The following is a 20254-nucleotide window of genomic DNA, read 5'->3' as shown; positions in this document are numbered from 1 at the left end:
ACAAGTGTCTTTCTACGAGAATTGAGAGAATTTATACTAACTTATGAAATGCCACATGACTATCGAATGATATTTTTATTCTTTACTTTGTACATAGTTGCTTATTTCACTTGATATCTGGTTCCAGCTGTGTTGCACCATTGGTTTTATACAAAAAATTAAATGCATTTGCTAATGTGATCACTTTCTGTCAACAGATCTATTAAATAATCATTTTATGATGCACATTCTTCGAAAAAGGAGCACTTGGAAAGGAGAGAACAATAAGAAGGGATTAATAACAGATACTGCATACATAATTTTCTTTTCAACTAGTTGGTAATATTTTTGGTAGAATAATTTCTTGTAGTGCACCACTTTAATTATATACACATTAAGATGTGAATATACATTTCCCTTATCTGTGTTGTTGTCTTTAGTGTACTATTTTTTCTGCTTGTGGGTTAGTCATGTTTAGATATAAGTTATTACATTTATTGCTGCTAGCTTTGCTTACTTGCATTTTTTTGTCATTGCTGTTTGCATTAATTGTTTTGTGCTGCTGTATTGCCTTGTCCCGTAGTTAAGCATCTGAGCTCAGTAGATTGAAGTTAGCTTGAGATGTGGTAGCCTATATAAGAGAACGAGACAACAGGTTTTGGTAGGATTTTCTTGGAAATAAATGATGAGGTAAGATAATGGAAAATAAATAATGAAGTAAGAAATATGTGAACATATAAATACAGAAAGCATGCTTGGAGAGAATTTTTTTGCTGGAAACAAATGTTGAAATAAGACGAAAGATCTATGGAATGAAGTTTTGGGTTGGACTGCAGTACCAGATGTTACACTGGAAACAAACCCTGTCCTTTCCTCCTGTGTTATTCTTCTATGTGTTTATGTACCCTTATGTATTTGTCTTTTTCCTGTCTTTATGTGTTTAGCTAATAAGATTTATGTTGTAGAATTTTTCAAATACTATGTTATTTTCTTTATAAATATGCTTAGACATTATATATTCTGTTTTCTTTCAATGCTCATGTGTGAAGTAGATGTTACAAAAGTTATTCTGATCTTTTATGTATTTACTTATGTCATAATTTCTGTAACACTGATGTATATGTTTATTTCTATTCTTTTGTAAATCCCCTATTACTGACAATGTTATCTGTGTTGTTATGTTCTTTAATGATGTATTTTGTACCTTTGTTATTGTATCATTATGTTATAAAATTGTAATTGACACCAGTTCACCAAATTAAATAACTTGTAAGTTACATTTCACTGCACATGTTTCTGTTGGTCATAGTATATGGACAATATGTGAGAAGTAGGGACTGATAGTGTTTGCACGTGTGTTAATGATTCAGCAAGGGACTGGTTAACAGCATTGCTCATTCTAAGGACATTTCAAACAAATTCTTTGTGAGTGGAGAAGTGGTGGTTTATGGACTTTCTATATTGTCCAAAAGACTCTTCGATGGTAATTGTGCACCTGCACAGTCGCAACAGTTGGCTGCTCGCCATCTCTACAAGGAGTACAGTGGAACTAACCCTTTGATGACTCACCAATACCATAATCTCTACAAGGACTACAGTGGGTCTACACCTTTGATGACTCACCAATACCATTATTTCTACAAGGACTGCAGTGTGTCTCCACCTCTGGTGTCCCACCAGTACCATAATCTCTACTAGGACTACAGTGGGTCTGCTCTATGATGACCAACCTTCCAAAATTCTTCAAAACTTCGACTGACTCTGCTGTGGGTTTGCTCTGTTATGGCCCATTACCTGTCAGCACTGTCTCTCCGTTGGAAGGACAACACTACTTCAAGACTGCATGGAAATCCACTACTTCCGTGTGCATTTTCTTTCACTGCTCAGACTTTGTGGAAAACACTTCTATTTTACTGTGATGAATGATCAGGATGTCTTTATGGACTGTGAGAAAATTTTAGCTTTTGACCAACATTGTATCAATAAGTGTGTGCATTTGTTTTCTTTGTTATTGTAATTATAAGTATGAAAAAATTTTTCAAATCTGTATTGGCCAGTGCCCAAAACAATTTGTAAAACTTTTTGTGGGGATCGTGGGGGCTATGTAAGTAGGCTGTTTAGGTTTTTTTTTTTTGTAACACCACCGCTGTATGAAAATCACTGGCTGTGCTGTGTGCAGTCTGTGGCCGGTTGGCATTGTTGTAACAACCGCCATTGTAGCGTTGGGCAGTTGGCTGTTAGCGGCGCATAGCGTTGCGCAGTTGGAGGTGAGCCGCCAGCAGTGGAGGATGTGGGGAGAGAAATGGCCGAGTTTTGAAATTTGTGAGACTGGATGTCATGAACTGCTATATATATCATGACTTTTGATGATATTAAGAAAAATACATTGTTTGTTCTCTATTAAAATCTTTCATTTGCTACCTATCCCTATCAGTAGTTAGTGCCTTCCGTAGGTTGAATCTTTTATTTAGCTGGCAGTAGTGGCGCTCGCTGTATTGCAGTAGCTTGAGTAACGAAGATTTTTGTGAGGAAAGTGATTTGTGAAACGTATAGGTTAGTGTTAGTTAGGGACATTCTTTCGTAAAGATTTTTAAAAGTCAGATTGTGTTGAGCTATAAAATATTGTGTCAGTTTAAGCACATTCGTGTATAATTGTTCCAAGGGACGTTTCAAAATATATACTGTAAGGACAATGTCAGAATTCCCAGACTATTAAATAGGGGTGGACAAGAGGTTCTCGAACTTACACCACATATAGCTCGAACAGCCCGTTTTTGAGCCAAAAATCGTTTTGAATGAGAAGAATTACCCCAAAAAATAATACCATACGCCATAAGCTTATGAAAATATGCAAAGTAGACTACTTTTCGTGTTGAACTGTCACTTATTTCAGATGCTGTTCTAATGGTAAATAAAGTAGCATTTAGTTTCTGAACAAGATCCTGAACATGGGCTTTCCACAACAGCTTACTATCTACTGAACGCCTAGGAACTTGAACTGTTCCGTCTCGCTTATAATATGCCCATTCTGTCGGATCAAAATATCATTTCTTGTTGAATTGTGAGTTAGAAATTGTAAAAACTGAGTCTTACTGTGATTTAGCATCAAATTATTTTCCACAAGACATAAACTTATTTCATGAACTACATTATTTGATAATGTTTCAATATTACACACAAGATCCTTCACTACCAAGCTGTTGTCATCAGCAAACAGAAATATTTTTGAATCACTTGTAATACTAGAAGGTATATCATTTATATAAATAAGAAACAGCAGTGGCCCCAGCACCGACCCTTGGGGAACGCCCCACTTAACATCGCCCCATTGGGACTGAACATCACTACCACTCTCAATGTTACGGAGAATTACGTTCTGCTTTCTCTTCTTAAAGTAAGAGGCGAACCAATTGTAAGCTACTTCCCTTACTCCATAATGGTTCAACTTCTGCAGTAATATTTTGTGGTTAACACAGTCAAAAGCCTTCGTTTAGTCAAAGAAAACACCTAGCGTTCGCAACCTTTTATTTAATCCATCCAAAACCTCATACAGAAAAGAGGATATAGCATTTCCAGTTGTTAAACCAATTCTAAAACTAAACTGTACATTTGACACAAAATTATGTGAATTTAAATGCTCCAGTAACCTTGTATATACATCCATCTCGATAACCTTAGCAAACACCGATGGCATAGAAATAGGTCTACAATTGTCAGAATTATTCCTGTCTCCCTTTTTATAAAGTGGCTTCACTACCGAGTACTTTAATCAGTCAGGAAACCGACCACCCCATCATATCCATGAGAGTTCGTGATCTTTAGTGACTTAATTATTAACCCAATCTCCCTCTTGTCAGCATCATGGAGGTGGATTTCAGGTAACAGTCTCGGAACACTTTTGTCTACGAGTGCTATATGATTCTATCTACGTACCACATACTTTTTGCCTTCCTAATAACTTTTTTAAGCACCTAACAATACTGTTTGTAATGGGCTGCTGCATTTAGATTTTGACTGTTTCTAACGTTTTGATATAATTGCCACTTTGTTCTACAGGATATTCTTATCCCACTAGTCAGCCACCCAGGCTGCCTGTTTGTGTTGGAACCCTGTTTTGAACGTTCTAACGGAAAGCAATTTTCAAAGAGCACGAGAAAAGTCTTGAGGAAAGCATTACATTTATCGTCTACTGTATCAGCACTATAAACATCTTGCCCCTCTTGTTCCTTGATAAGGTTTACAAAGGTCTCTACAGCAACTGGCTAAGCTTTCCTAAAAAGTTGCTAACTATATTTAACATGAGTTGCAGCACAAAAATCTTTTAGAGTTAAAACTTGTGCATCATTATCTGAGAGGCCATTCACTTTTTTGCTAAGAGAATGCCCTTTTAGTAATGAGGAACGAACAAAAATGTTGTCTATGGTTGTTCTACTCTTTCCTTGAACTCTCGTTGGGAAGAATACGGTTTGCATAAAATTATATGAATTATGGAGGTCTACCAGCATCCTCTTTCTTGCACAATCACTTATACAATTAATATTGAATTCACCACATATAAATAATTTTTTGTATTTCCTATAAAGTGAACCAAGAAGCTCCTCTAGCAGCAAAAATGTTGTGAAATAGGAGTCTGGGGATCTATAAATAGCAACAGTTAGAAGTTTAACTCCACTAAATATAGCCACATCTGCACAACATTCAAACACCTTTTCAGTGCAGTACTCTGAAACATCAATTGACGCAAATGAGATACCGTTTTTCACATTCATGGCTTGCAGAGTCTTGAAATTGATTGTCTCAAAATCATTCAGTCTGCCACTATATCTTGTGCACATGGTACCACTGTTGAGTAAGTCAAACTAACTTCTTCTGATGTTTGAGAATGTTGCAGCCAATATTTATTTTTAGTCTTCCAGATGAACTAGAACCTCATCCCCAGGTTTGATGTTCACGCAACTTTGATTCTGTATCGGATGACCCTGCCCATTGTCCAACACTGATAGTCTTTTAATGGATAATGTCCTTCCCGAAGGTTTCAAGTTCTGTAACATGCATACAGAAGAGTCCCTGCTTTATTGTGTAACAAGAATCTCATAAGCAAATTAAATATTTTCTGTTAACAGCGTGTAGTGAATGTTCTACTTACATTTTCCAAGTAAAGCCATGACAGTGACTACAAAGACGATTGCAACATCTCTGAAGGGAGCACCAGCAAAAACGAGCTACTGCAGCAAGTCTTATAGCCTCTATGTCACACCACCATGGTGATCCAGCAAGCAAAAATGTGATAAATGAGCATTAATCAGTTATTTCAGTCTTCTTGTCAATGTCAAGATCATGTTTTGGTATTTCCCAAGTTATAAATATACGCAATCTTTGAGGAATGAAAGACTCAAGATAAACAGATAATCAAGGAAACTCAAATTATGCACCAGGGAACAGATAACAACTCGCTGCATCTGTGTGCCACAAGTTTGCAGTAGAAAGTGTGTTTACTATTTACAGAACGTGTAACAATCAGAGTGCATATTAGGCATCACAACAATAGCCAGAAGATTCTCACTGCCGCCTCTGCAGTAAGATGGGATAGCGTTCATCTGTACACTATCTCTGATTATGCATTCTGTTATGTACATATAATGCTGGCTCTACAATTCGGCTTATATTTTCAGTTTTACTGCAGAATCAATACAGTATCCCACATCTATTCCCAAGATCGAATGTGTGAAGCAAAATCACATGCGGTAGTGGTCTTATGTTTTCAAGTCTACAAAAATTACTTTTTGGGAATGTTGCTCAGCCAGTAGAATGTTCTCATACGCAACTGAAATTAACTATTTCATTGATATAATAAAGGATGGTTTCTTTGCTTTTGACTACTTAGTTTCGTCTACAGTTTAGGGCCGCCCAACTACACAGTTCTCGCTACTTTGCAAGATACCCATTCAAAAGCCACATTTAGAGATTTATAAATAGGGTTTTTTCGGATTTTTTGGCTGAGTAACGAGTAGGAAAATAAATGTCCGTACAGAAAATGTTTATTAACGTTTGCATGTAATATCGATCGTAATTTTTAACTTATGGTTTAAATGCAGATACGAATCACCTACTTATTTCTCGAAACAGTAATTCAAGAAATAAAAAGAAAATATGTACTCGAATTCTAATGGATATCTATTTTTTCCCATGAACTATCTCTTTCACGACTTTAAGAGTTTGCGTTGTTCATTTTTTTCTAGCTGAGAGTAATCACAGATTTTAATGTTGCCTTTAATATTCTGCCCTACACTACTGTTAAATTAGTCTACGGCTTCTTGGGCATACTTGTGGAATTTCCGTATAAAACTTGAGGTTTTCAACTTTAGTGAACGATAGCTCCTTAGAAATAGTTAATCCATCGGCTTTAAACTCAGCAAACAGCTTTTCTGTTGCTAAATGCATAATGACCAATCCACTACATTTATTTCGCTGCAAACATCCCTTTTAAGCAGATCTAAATGAAAACGGATTTTTATAAATAAGTTTTCCATGTATCCTTTACAATATTATAAACGTCATTGGTTTCCTTTATTTTTATAACTACACGAACACCCAGTCACCTTCCGTTGCTACTTACAGTAAAAGATGATATCTTCTATTCTCCAGATGTCTCCATATCTTTCCGTGTTGAATCTAACATGTAAGCCTTACTTGCATATTACAATGGCTTAGTATTTTTCAAATTGTAGTTTATATTCCTCTATTACGGAAACTGTTTTCGCCATATAATCAAATCTGTTTTTATTCTACCTCAATATCTTCTATTGATAGTTTTCATTTGTGTACATATGCCACACTAACGGCACATTTCATAGGGAATGGCTTAAGTTTGTTCGACACATTGGCTCTTTTTCTTAACAGTTGTAGAATAAGATTTTTTGTGGAAACAAATCCTGATTATTCACTAAATATATTTCGCGGCAGTGTAGAGAACAATGTTCTGCACTGAGAAAACATCTTTCTCCTGCTTTAATATAACACTTGTATGGAAGGTGGAGCTTGCGTTTGTTGGAGTCTGTGTCAATAATATCCAAAAAGTTCACAGTTAAATACCGTCGGAGGTAGCGTATTGAATATTACACAAGACACGCATTCAGGAGGATGATGGTTCAAATCTCCATCCAGCTATCTAGATGTACGTTTTCCACGATGTACCTAGACTACTTAAGGTATAAGCTAGAATGTTTCCGTTTACTTCCCCATCCTTCCCTAATCAGAGCATGTCATCCCTTCCTAACGACGTGTATGTCGATGGATCGTTAAATGTTAATCTTCCATACTACGTAAACTGAAGGTGGAGGTGGTGGGGGGGGTTGAAGGAAAAGAAGTGAAGGAACTAATGATATCAACTACATCAGGACTTCATACGGTAACAGTAGCTTTCAATGAAAACCTGTGCTGGACCTGGATTCAGACCTGCGATCTCCTGCTTATTGGACAGTGTTGAGTTGACTGCTGCACCGCCCGGACACAGTGTTTATCGCAACATTGCACGGTTGACCCACACTCCCTTCTAGCGTCACCCGTCCGCAGTCTACATCTACATGGATATTCTGCAAATCACATTTATGTGCCTGTCCATGTTCTCCATGCTCGCTAATTATAGAGTTCTGCTGGAGATCGAACGTAAATGTGCATCTGCACTGAACATTGTGGATTCATTGGTCAACGAAGCTTATATAATTGTGTTGTGTCTGTTCTTTCGGACATGTTTACAATTTATGGAAAACCTACAACAACTGAAGGTGTTATCCTTACCATTTCCTGCAATCCCCTCAAATACAGAAAATCATTCTTTCATTCCACAATTCACAGACTTTTGAAACTTCTGTTAGAAACACACATTATTCGGAAAGAGATTAAAGTTCTTCAATATATCGCAGAATACAGTGATTAGAATACTGACAGTACTGACTTTTTATCCAGAAAATTACAAAAGTGTTTCAAGAATTTCCTTCCGCCTAATGATAGTAGCAGCTATAAATTTACTAAAATGACTTCCTTACCTATCATACACAATGAAATTAATAAGTTATTTGAGAACACACATTTGAATCTAGCCTTCATAAGTAGCAATTCATTGTACAACTAGCTTAGGCACAACGCTGGATTTCAGTGACAATTACCTAAACTCAGGGGTACATAAAATTAGTTTGATACCAGTGGTAAAACGTACATTGGACCAACAGGTGGTAATTTTCAAATCATATTATCTGAAGGTACAACAGGAATGGCAACAGTAAATCTAATTTTTGACCAACACATCACACGCAATAACCATTCAGTAGGGTCTCTTTCCAATAACGTACAAATTCTTCACAATGTTTCAAACGCCTAGTTTTAATACTTTACAACAATTCGAAATTACGTTCATCGTAAAGTAAGCATTGTCTTTGCTTAAAGAACACTTTAGACAGCATTTTTTTATTCGATCTCTATACCGATTTGCTCTGAACTACTTCCTCTCCTGTTTTCATTATTTTTAATTTCTCACTTATTGTGACTAATTGTGTACTCTTTTTGTCTTTTGTCAGTACTTACTTACTGATTTTGTATAACTATTCAAATGACACTTAATTTGTTCCATATTCAACATTTTAGTAGCGTAACACTTCGCTTATCGAACACGTCTACATTCTTCACGTCATAAGTAATGTAGTAGGAAAGACTTATAAGACGAGCATCTGCAACTGAAGAACATATTTAAAGAATAAAATTCGCTTCAGTTTCCAGTAACTTTTTTGACTTATTCCACTTTTCGAAGATTAAAGCTTCATCCTCAGGTGCCACCAATTAATTATTGCATTAGTCACGTCCGTGTAGTGCTGTCCAGTCGAACGCTGTGGTTCCTGGCGCCTGTTTGACGTGGCTAACATCTACTATGTGAGACTGGCCCGACCGCCACACATTTATGTTCACATAGTTATTTGGTGGCACCTAAATATGAAGCTTTATATTTCGAAACCGCTCTTGAACCAAATTACTGGTTACTAAAACGGATTTTTGTTCTATAATCAGATAGTAACTATTTCCATGATGGATCCATGCTATACTAAACATTGTGTTCATTATTACTGTTGGCATTTGAAAGCTAAAGTAGGTTGAAGGTATTATAATGCTTATAAAATTACGTATCTGGTCCAGCCAACGTTTTAGTGACTGGCCAGTGGTTCTATACTCTGCAGCTGGTGATAGGAAACGCCTCGGTGTATCCGCCATTCATGACTGTTGGCCTTTTTTTGAGCTTTTTCAGTTTGTAGTGCACACGTTTTCTGGAAGTCCCTAAATAGGTCATTTTATAAGTAAATATATTTTCATTGCTATAATGACTTGAGTTCCTGTTGTATCTAATGGACCTACTATATTTACTGTATGTGAACATATATTCACGCACATATTGCTCCAAATCAAGAAATAACAGGCCAGTACTTATTGTATAATCGGAACCCATCAATCTCTATGCAATAACAATAGTTACCAGTGACGTCCGTTTCGACGCCCTCTGATAGATGTACGTTACACACGAGCCTCATAGGGGATATCATACGTCTGACGTACAGAGTCGGTGGAACCCTTTCTATAGCACGTAACGTGCCTATCGTCTCTTCTCCTTAATACGGTGCATATACTGTTTTGAATCAAAGTTGTAATAACAATCCAACACTTTTGAACCTATGACTTGTATCGAAACATATCAACCTTTATGCTGTAACAATGGTTACTGGCGGTGGCTTGTCCGATCTTCCGTTGTGGTTGTGGTTGCTCGTCTTACGCTTCCATGAGTTTGTTTGACGTAGGTACCTTGTGCCCAAGTTCATTATCAAGGGCGCGTTGTTTCTGTAGTTCCCTTGTGCTTTTAGGGACTTTGGTGCTGTTCCTATTGTACTAAATGCTTTTCTGTATGTAATTATAATTACGTTTTGAGTACAAAATTAGAAGCCATACTTTAAGTATGTTTAACATGGAATCGAAACACATTGATCTTCATACTGTTACTATGGTTACTACCAGCGTTCTCTTTTAAGCTATCTTAGATGTACATATCTTATGTGCACGTCCAATAGAACCCACTTCGTAACTGATTTTAATGTCAATGATTTGTCCTTTTATTGTCCTTTTGTAGTTGATTTATGCTTCTCAGTGTCAATGGTGCTATTTATATTTATTAAATTAAATTTACGAGTTTCGTTTCCTTATATAATTGAGATTATTTCCGAGTAAAAAATTGTAAGTCACACTTCTGCACGTTTGACTTGAAATCGGAGTACGTCGAGCTTCATAGAGTGGCCATGATTACTGGTGGCGTCCTTTTAAACTCTTTTTTATCAACATATGTTACATTGAAGTCCGCGTAGAGGGCACTTTGTGTCTAGTTTTAATTGCTTTATTGTTCTTTGACACTTCCTTTATATTCTTTTAGGCCATTGTTCCTATGGTATCTAATGTACGTATTACCTCTTCTGCCCAAAATTATAATACGTTACAAGTCGAAAATTGTAAGCCCCACGTCATACCTTTGATCTGAAATGGGAAAATATCGATTTCATAACTTTACAATGGTTATATGTGATGTTTTTGTGAACCCTCTATTCCCTATATATATATGATACCACAAGTCTCAACTGAGGGCACCTTGAGTCTCGTTCGAATGTTAACCGTTTCTTTCTTTATATTGCTTTATTGTTCTTTGACACTTCCTTTATATTCTTTTAGGCCATTGTTCCTATGGTATCTAATGTACTTATTACCTCTTCTGCCCAAAATAGAACCCACTTTGTGCTTGATTTTAATGTCAGTGATTTGCCGTTTTATTGTCCTTTTGTATTTTATGAAAGCCTCTTGTTATATCCATACGACAGTGAGCGTGATGTAAATATTTCGTGCTACTATTGCATATTTACTGATTTTATTCGTATTTCACGGTCGCTGGTTATCACTGATGTAATGCTGGAGACGGTTGGCGGAGCTACCGCTGTTTATGCGATGGCCGCTGCACGTCACGCAACAGATACTCTTCACACCAGCCTGGAGCAGTTGGTGCTCTATGCCTCCAGCTCCGGCTCCCACCAAGGTTATCTCTTCTTCTACTTGTATGGCAGTTGTGTCACGTTTTAATGTTGTGTTTACAAGCATGTTTCACTTAATAACACTCACGTTATTCCATTTACAGAATGTTGAAACATTGATCGACACTGGTCACCGATTCTAAAATGACATTGTTTATACGGTCTAAGCTGTTTTTAATATATTTTCAATGTGCTTGTGAATTTTGTAGAGATTCGTAAAACAGGTTGATACGTAGTTATTCAGGTCGGTGCAGTAAATATCAAGTCGCCTCCTCTTTGAATACGGACTTCTGAAATAAATAGCCACAACAATGAAGAATTTTATGCAATAATCGATTGTTAGCATTCTTCTGTCAGCGTTTCTGTTTATTTTTGCATCAGTCAAGTTGCAAGTTTCCTTTTGCGGCCTGGAAGATGACTTTATCAATACAAGAAAGAATTGAAGTTGTGGATGCGTATGTGAAAACAGATTCGACAATAGAATTTCGAGAAATTTTCGAGGTCAAGTGTCCGGAAAGAGGTCTATCAGCAAAGAGAGCAATACAGAGTCTTTCTAAAAAAAATAAAAAAAACTGGCGCGTACACGGATCCGTGCTAAAGGTAAAGCGACAAAGGATCCCTTCAGTTTGTGTATCAGAAGATATTGCAGACATTCGCCGATGAACTGTTCAGAGACCAAAGAAGTCTACACCTAAATTGACGCAGCACGTGCATGTATGTGGAAGACTTGCCAGCGGATATTGAAAAGTCTTAATTTGAAGCTACACCGTGTGACAGTTGTGCAGCAATTACAGCAGGATGACAGTCAGAAATATGTAGGGTAGATTACTTCATGTGGCTTTTGAATAACATCAAGAATGGTTTGTTAGCCCTTTCCATTACATCATGAGTGTTGAATTATGGTTTCAACTTTCCGCTCATGTGAACTAGGAAAACACGATGCACTGGGCAATCTGGGCAATGGAGAACCCTAACACCATTTTTCGGCAACCATGTGAAAAACGGCATCTGTTGCGATGTTAAAGGAACGCATATCATTGAACCGATATTTTTTTACACTACCCTTAACACGGTTGCATATGTCGAAATTTTTAATACGTTTTGTGCTGAACTCAGTGAATATGAAAGACAATACTTCTTCGTCCAGCAAGATGGGGCATTATGCCACGTGTATGAGGTATTTATGGAACAAGTCCACGATGTCCAATGAGCAACGAACTGCCAGCAAACATTTATGGCCACCATGTTCGCCGGACCTAACAAATGTGACTTCTTCCCCTAAGGAAACTTGAAGAGCATTGTTTGTGAAAGAAATCCAAACACTGGGTAGGGGAACTGAAAGATAATATCAGCATTTAAGTTGTCTTCATGGATATCCGAAATTTATCTCGAGTGTATCTGAATGTGCTTAGACGTGCACAGCTGTGTATTGATGTTGCACTTTCATCATCTTACACAAATGCATTTTTCACTGTAAGAAAATGGTAACTCCACTTCAGCTCTTCGTTTTTGTAATTACACTGCATTTCCTTTATAATTACACTGGCTACTTTTATCTGCGCCACTCTGTACGTGACCTCCAACACAGCATGAGTGATACGAGTCTCTAATTCTGCGGATCAATCATATTCCCTTTCTCGGTTATTAGTGTGGCCTGTGCTACTTACCAACCTTTAAATACGAATCTTTCCTCGAACGAGAATTGTGTTTGGTTGTTGGGTATTGAGCCATTTAATCCAGTTAAATTCGTATTCAGTCTGGACCAGACGACTAGTATTTAGTAAGTGATTTTAGTTTGTGATTTGTAGTTAGTGATTGCCGTTGGTGCACTTTACATTCGACCAAATTCTCTCTGGATATTCTGTCAGATTTCCAGACATAGTTTATTTGTGGAAACTATTACCAGCATCCCGCATTGATATCTGCCCTAAATTCGAGCTCCTGCAAATCTTCGCCTGTCTTGTGGATTTTGCATTCTATCTCATTAGGGGATCCAACACGACCCATCCAAGCCCACAGAAAGCCGTATTGTGTTTATTTGTTTTTACATGAAGACAGCTACCTCCAGAGCATTTCTCGACAGCAGATAGAAATGGCGCACTATCTTACCCCCGAAAAATTCACTCAAGAGAGTGTGGTGTTCTTGACTCCATTTAGTGACGCTGCAGGTCACTGAGAAGCATAACGGCTATTGTTTGCTCTTGTTTCCAGCCAATCATTTCACCTACATAGCAAGGGCACGTTGGCTAACTATACAAATGTAGACTAATCAGTCACTCAGACTTTTGTCCCTGCTAACACTGAAAATGCTGCTACCTCTCTTCATGAATTTTATTTTAATCTGACCTCTTCATACATACACTTCTCATAAGGGTGCACATTTCTACACTAGGATTGTCTGTATCGTCGAGACACGTAATGAACAACATAACGTGTCAACGTCCATTGAACATAGAAGGACTGCCTAAGGCGTAGTATAATGATCACTTAAAAGCGCTGTGAAATTAGATACCTGAAGTGAGGATACTGTGTATCTTAAGCGTTGAGCAACATGGAAGAGAGATTTAGTGAAAATGCACGTGAATTTTTTTAACTTCATCACTGTAAGAAATTCACTGAAACTTTGCAATTGGAGAGGGATACGAAGCTGCATCCTAAAAACAGTTCCAGTATTTCTTTAAATTACTAACTAGGCACCCGGTTATAAATATGTACTCGTACATTCAAAAATGTATTTTAGTTATGATATGAATCCTTTGTAGACTAAACCTTTCTGTAAAGATAACATATCAAATATTGTTAGATAATCGGTCTGTGCACGAATAAACTAACTCCTCACCAGTAACTGGGCTAAATAAAATTATCGATTTAAATGTGTTTTCTTAAATGCTAATTTTATAAACCACAGCAATCTTAACTTCAAATGAAACTTATTACATGAGCTGAGAACTGATGTCCAAAAAGACAGTTCTGCATGTTACTTACAGCTCGTCGTCTTCTCTTATCGGGTTGTTTTGTAGATGACTTCACAGGAACTAGATGACGATGATACCAAGGTTGGTTCTGCTGTTACATGAGTTTCGTCTTGACTCCTTACAGTGAAATATCGACCTCGGTGATGTCTGAAATCAGAGAAATGATAATAAGAATATTTTTTTGTGTTCCTAAGCCCAAGAAATCTTGTATAAATACCGTTTATATTTCCAACAAGAATCATTTACTGTTGAGAAACTAAGCGATATGATTGCGTAATTTTTTGCTATGCCTGATACACGACCAAGGTGGCACATCGTGTAGAGCATTGTCTTTGTCGCTAATACACTGAACAAGTGAACATTAAGTGACATTATTTCCATCTTCGCCTGGCGTAATTAACCTGTGTACTCGAAGTACACTTTCTGTTGCCTTTCACCTGTGTGCTGGACTCATTTTTTATTCCAACTGATTACTTAAGATTGTTTAGTCTCTTATCAAAAATAAGATGTCTAGTTTGAAAACGATGACTTTGCCGTAAGTAACTAGTCGTGACGAAATAATGCGCTAAGATAGTCAAGGCTAACGTTTCTAACACTTCATCTATGAAATAATTAATTTTGGGATCCTTTAGAAGAGACGTAATTTTAGCTACATTCGAAACCAAACATATTTATAATGATTTTCTTGATACTGAATTATACTACAAGAACCTTATACTCAGTAGGTGTGAAAATTTATTTAGAGAAGTTCATGTTTTCTGAGCTTTCCTACATTAATTGGAATACATAAAAGTAGTACCATCACTGCTATAAGAATTATTCCATTACCTTAGCTTAGCGCTATTATGCACGAGTCCGCTCATATATAAATTTATAAAATAAGGCGAACACACAAAACAGATGAAATTCAATATATATAACTCATTAAATGAGAAGGAAACTTCACTTTATTCACCAAAAGAACGAATACGATGTCATGGATAAATTCAAGGTAACTTACATTGTGACTCACTGTGATATTTTTTGCTTACTTAAACACTATTACAACCACTTTCTGTATTAAAGTAATGTCTCTAAAAGTGTTTGCAAAGGATTAATGCATAATACAGTTTGTTACTAACCAAATAATATCCCTTTATGTTTTCAAATATTATAGTTGACATTCTTGGAGACATACAGTTTTCTTCTTTACCTTAAGCATTTCTACCTAACGTTTTCTCTTATGCTAAAAGGTAATTGATTACATCTTATGGAGACCAGTGCTGAAAATAGAAGATGTCAACGTGTCCGATTTGTGAAAATCGATCGTTTAATGCGATGAACAAGTGGAGAGCCGATTTTTCGATATCTGTCACTAGACTGGATGACAAGCTTCATTCATTGCAAGAGAATAAATCTACATGACAGTAACCAGAGCTACATAAGGCTTTTATAAACTTATCAGACGGACTGCTAGAGAAGTAAGAGGTTGCCCTGCTTTCTTTCTAAACAGCTCCACCATCAAATATTCACATCATGTCTAATATTGAAGATAGGATCCAGAACCAAAGCCAGCTGGCTAAGTCAGTCATGGAATTCAACTCGATACCAACTACCGGCCGCCCAACAAGCCCTGACAAGAAACATTCATTGATTTAAATGGACATGAAGACATTATTACGTTGCTAGAAGATAAGAGCGGTGTGAAGCTACTACTCAAAAAGGTCTACGTCCAACTAACATCAGTTACATACAGGCGGCTCGAAAAAATTGTCACAACTCCCTCACTCTGAGTAAGGAGCCAGCAAATAAAGGTTTATCATATTCTTCCGCATGTACATGGCAAAGTCGGATGAGAATACATGTAATCTGGATGTTTGGGAAAATTTATCATGTGAAAAAAATTCCTAAGATTCCAATCATTGATGCGAAACCTCAACCAGTTTCTAACAAGTATTTTTTATTCTGTTTTTAAGCCATCTCCTTCTCTCTCTCTCTAACATACATAAACACAGTAGCTGTGGTATCGTATTGATAAATAATAATATAATGCAATAAAACGAAGTTTTGTATTTCCTAATAACTTCACACTACATTTTATGGACTTTGACCTATACATATGATATTAGATGTGAATTAATGAAATTAATAAAAACATATGTAAGAGGCTGGAATACTTCAGTTCAAGGTATCAGACAACAGAGCGTTTTCTCGACAACACCGATCTAGACGAGCAAGGAATAATTAGTAGATGTCATCCTTTTCTTCACATGAAAACTTTGGAGATGATAAAAGAAATGCGGTACGTATGTTCCTTTAAGAAACCATAATAGGTGCTAAATCTTGCGATGGTTGTTCAGCATTGCTTCAGAATAGGCAAATGTTGCCACATATTTAATATAACATGCTAAGAATTTAAACTGAGCTGCGCAACCAACTAAAAAATCCAGTCAAGCACGAGCAGGTGTGATGTCTGAGGGTTCCATACAAACTTAATTACGCATATAGGGAGCACATCCATATGATTCGTTAAGTGAGTTTGTGAGCATTAAAATATGTGACACCAACGGCAGTATCTTTGTACTGCGTTGATTTAGAAGCTTACATTTTTTTATACTGTCACGGGATCGTTGACTTCAGTATTTGTTCTAGATCACAACATGACCCTTCCAGCAGTTCCTGAAACAAAGTGGTCTTAATGGATGGCCGTTCCTTTTCGTTATGTAGCCTTAGAAGCTTAAATGTCTTCCATCACTAAGAGATTTTAGACCTCAGTATTTGACATAAACTACAACTTGATACGTTTATCTGTCGATGAGAAACAGGGTCTTGAAAGGCGAAGTGACGCAGACGGACAACATATGAGAAAATGGATTTTGATGCGCTATGGGTACAAATCAACAATTTCTGTTTTTTTCATTTGTTCGTTATGTGAAATCCTGCTTCTTGTCAGTTTTCATTATAATGTGTCAACGGGAAGTACCCTTTAGACACTGGTGAGTGAGTTTATTAGAGTCAAAATATTTGACACAAATGGTCGTACCTTTAGACTGCACTGGCTTAGAAGCTTGCTCCACCAAATGAAGGTCCGCTTCAGCATTTGAAACACATTTTGCCGCGCGGAGTCCCCGCGCCGTTTGAGGTACCTGTCACGAACTGCGCGGCTCCACCCGCCGGAGTTCGAATACTCCCTCCGGTATGGGTGTATGAGTTGTTCTTAACATAAGATAGTTTAATTTAGTTTAAGTAGTATGTAAGACTAGCGGCTGATGACCTCAGAAATTTGGTCCCTTACGAAATCACACACACACACACACACACACACACACATATATATATATATATAAACTTTAACATGGTAGCTCTACCGGTTTCTGAGACAGGCAGTAGTGATCCTATGGTGGTTCCATTTTTACCTACTGAGGGACGAAACCATCAACGTGAACTAATACTTTGTATGATGAACTTCAGGTAAGAATTTCCCTTAGGATTTCATTTCTTTTAGGGCACTGAGAGGTCTGAAATCCATATCTGTTTGCATGAGGGGATAGACATACAAGACATGCAACTAACGTTATAGATAATACGTCTCTGCGTCGTCGCAGCAGTGGTCGCTTAGCACGCCGATATCGTAAGCCCTTAAACTAAGGTCAGGATTGGTCGAAAAATAGGTCTTCATCAAACTATGAAGTGAGAACAAGACTTACCAATTACTTGTTTTACTATCATAAATTGACACTGCAGCTAAAATATGAGAGCGCATGAGCTGAGGCAGTGATCCAGTTTCTGAAATTCTTCTTTGTAATTAAGTAATAACTTCACATGTAACAGCTATAATTTTTACCTTTCTCTCTAGGTCATCCAGACAAATGGCAACTGTAACAAGAATTGAAAACAAGTGCCGGGACACTGACTGGCATCATTCGTGATATTAATTACATAGATGCCACTGCATAACGAAAACAATTTGGAAATAAGATCTCAATCAATAAGACTGATTGCTTCAAAATTTCATACTATAAAGCACTGGTAGCGAAGAGTTCTGTTGTGAATATGCTCTTATTTATATAATTCTTCTCAATATTGGTTTCACACATCTTGTGATGAAATTCAGTATATTCATAGGAAAACGTTTGTTGCTATTGCACAAGGAATAATTTATAGCACCACAATATTTATTTAGTAGGGGTTGACAGCCCTGAAGTAAACTTAGCAGTTCCTGTGTATGGTATTCAGCGGTGTGATTACTATCAGCTCAGCTTCCGCTGTATATTTGCTGACCTCGACTCCAATAGTACGATGATCACTTCTTCCACTTCTTGGTAAGCATAATGAAGTTTCTGTAGAACGGTGTTAGCTCATCTGTTAATACAATAACGTCCAATGGAAAGATTAGATTATATTTTCGTTTGCAAATTGATCCCGGTATGGTTACCCGTCCTCCTTAATTTTGCGCCACAGTCGTTTGTCATGGCACGTGCCTGGTGCGTCTGCTCAGCAGGGCATATTGTAAGTCAGTTTCGTAATCAGGTGCTATAGCACAAAGAGGCGTCTCCAGCATGCAAGGAGACATATTCGGTATGGTTATATTGCAGAAGGAGCCACACACACTTCTGGCATTCGTATTTGCTACACATTACAGTACCGATAAAGGTTCTGACAAGACAGGAACGCCAGGGTAAATGTCCAATGATCAGCCCAGCAGTTGAAAAACGTTATAACTCAGCGGCCAGAAGTGCTACCGTTTGAGAAACACCAGATAAGTCATTTCATATACGTATAAACCAACTAATCTGGATTCTGATAGTCAGATGTGCTTAATTACAAAGATGATGCCAACTAATAGTCGCGGAAAGAGGTCCACGTCTGCTCGCAGTCCGATTTGAACACAAATATGGAAACACGTAAAAGACAATACATTACCATGCTTTATACTGTGTTTCGGATGATGCGAACTCTGTCAACTGTCTGTCATCTTGGAACAAACCTTCATCTTTGAAGAATGGACCTTATTAGCCAAAATGGTCTTATACATTTCGGCAGTAATTTTCCAGAGTAGCCTTGGGGCCCATGGAATAGAATACCACACAAGCATCACCGAACCCCTCGCCAAGTTTCACTCTGAGGACTAAAACTCAGAAAGAATTTGGAAACATAGCTCTAGAAGACTGATACGACCAAATGACTTTCTTCCATTGCTTCACAATTCAAGTTTCATTGCTTTGGCAGTGCATATTCCTGTTGTGGGCATGTGAATGACTGATACGTGATTTTGGAATTCCATAGCGCCCTGTAGTCCCCTGGTTATGGAGATAAAAAAATGGTTAAAATGGCTCTGAGTACTATGGGACTTAATTGCTGTGGTCATCAGTCCCCTAGAACATAGAACTACTTAAACCTAAATAACCTAAGGACATGACACACATTCATATCCGAGGCACGATTCGAACCTGCGACCGTAGCAGTCGGGCAGTTCCTGACTGAAGCGCCTAGAACCGCTAGGCGACACCGGCAGGATTCACAGCAGGCCAGTACATTTCAGGAAAGTTACTGTCCACAAACCTCTTCCTTCCAGTTGTTGCCTTATGACAAGGTGCACCGTTATGCCGATACTGTCATCGACACTGGACTGTTCCTCTGCTTTAAAACGTATTCATCTCGTTCCATATTTAGAGTTTTCTTAAGCGCAGTGTGGGCCGACATCCTAACCACGAAAAACACCGACAAGCCGTGACACCACCTCATCCGTGCTTCGCTGTTGACATTACACGCGACAGCAGGTAACGTTGTGCAGGTATTAGCCAACCCGAACTCTTTCATTGGTGCCACAGGGTATATATCATTGATTCATCACTCCAAATCACTCGTTTCCAGTCATCCACTGCCCAAGGCGTTACTCTTTACAGACGATAAGCGCCCCTAAGCACTAACTACAGAAAGGTGTAGAATATGAGGAGATGCTCTACGACTGTACGTGAGGTCTGATATATATTGATTTACTTCTGGTTGTTTTTTCGCATTTTCACAACACATTGGACACCAGCAGTCAGCTTGTGCAGCTCTGTAATTGTTTAGAGTTGTTACCCTGGTGACATGGAATGACTAGCGCACGTTGGAAGTCTCTGGCGTCTCATATTTTCTTTACTGACAACACAATACTCCCCACCTCGTTTTATACCGGCGGGTTCACATAGCGTGACGTCTAGTGGTAGGCTT

At 37.7% G+C, this 20254-nt stretch overlaps 1 protein-coding gene across 1 annotated transcript in view; it reads right to left on the bottom strand.

Moving 5' to 3' along the window:
* LOC126355883 (neuropeptide F receptor-like) overlaps window positions 1-20254 on the bottom strand; it is a 555809-nt gene that overhangs the window by 181384 nt on the left and 354171 nt on the right. Inside the window, exon 2 of the mRNA XM_050006386.1 lies at window positions 14070-14206. The gene's annotated coding sequence lies outside the window, so the exon portion shown is untranslated. The remainder of the gene's footprint in view (window positions 1-14069; window positions 14207-20254) is intronic.

Source organism: Schistocerca gregaria, chromosome 3, assembly GCF_023897955.1.
Source record: "Schistocerca gregaria isolate iqSchGreg1 chromosome 3, iqSchGreg1.2, whole genome shotgun sequence".
Lineage (NCBI taxonomy): Eukaryota > Metazoa > Arthropoda > Insecta > Orthoptera > Acrididae > Schistocerca > Schistocerca gregaria.
This window is presented reverse-complemented; position numbering and strand designations above follow the sequence as displayed.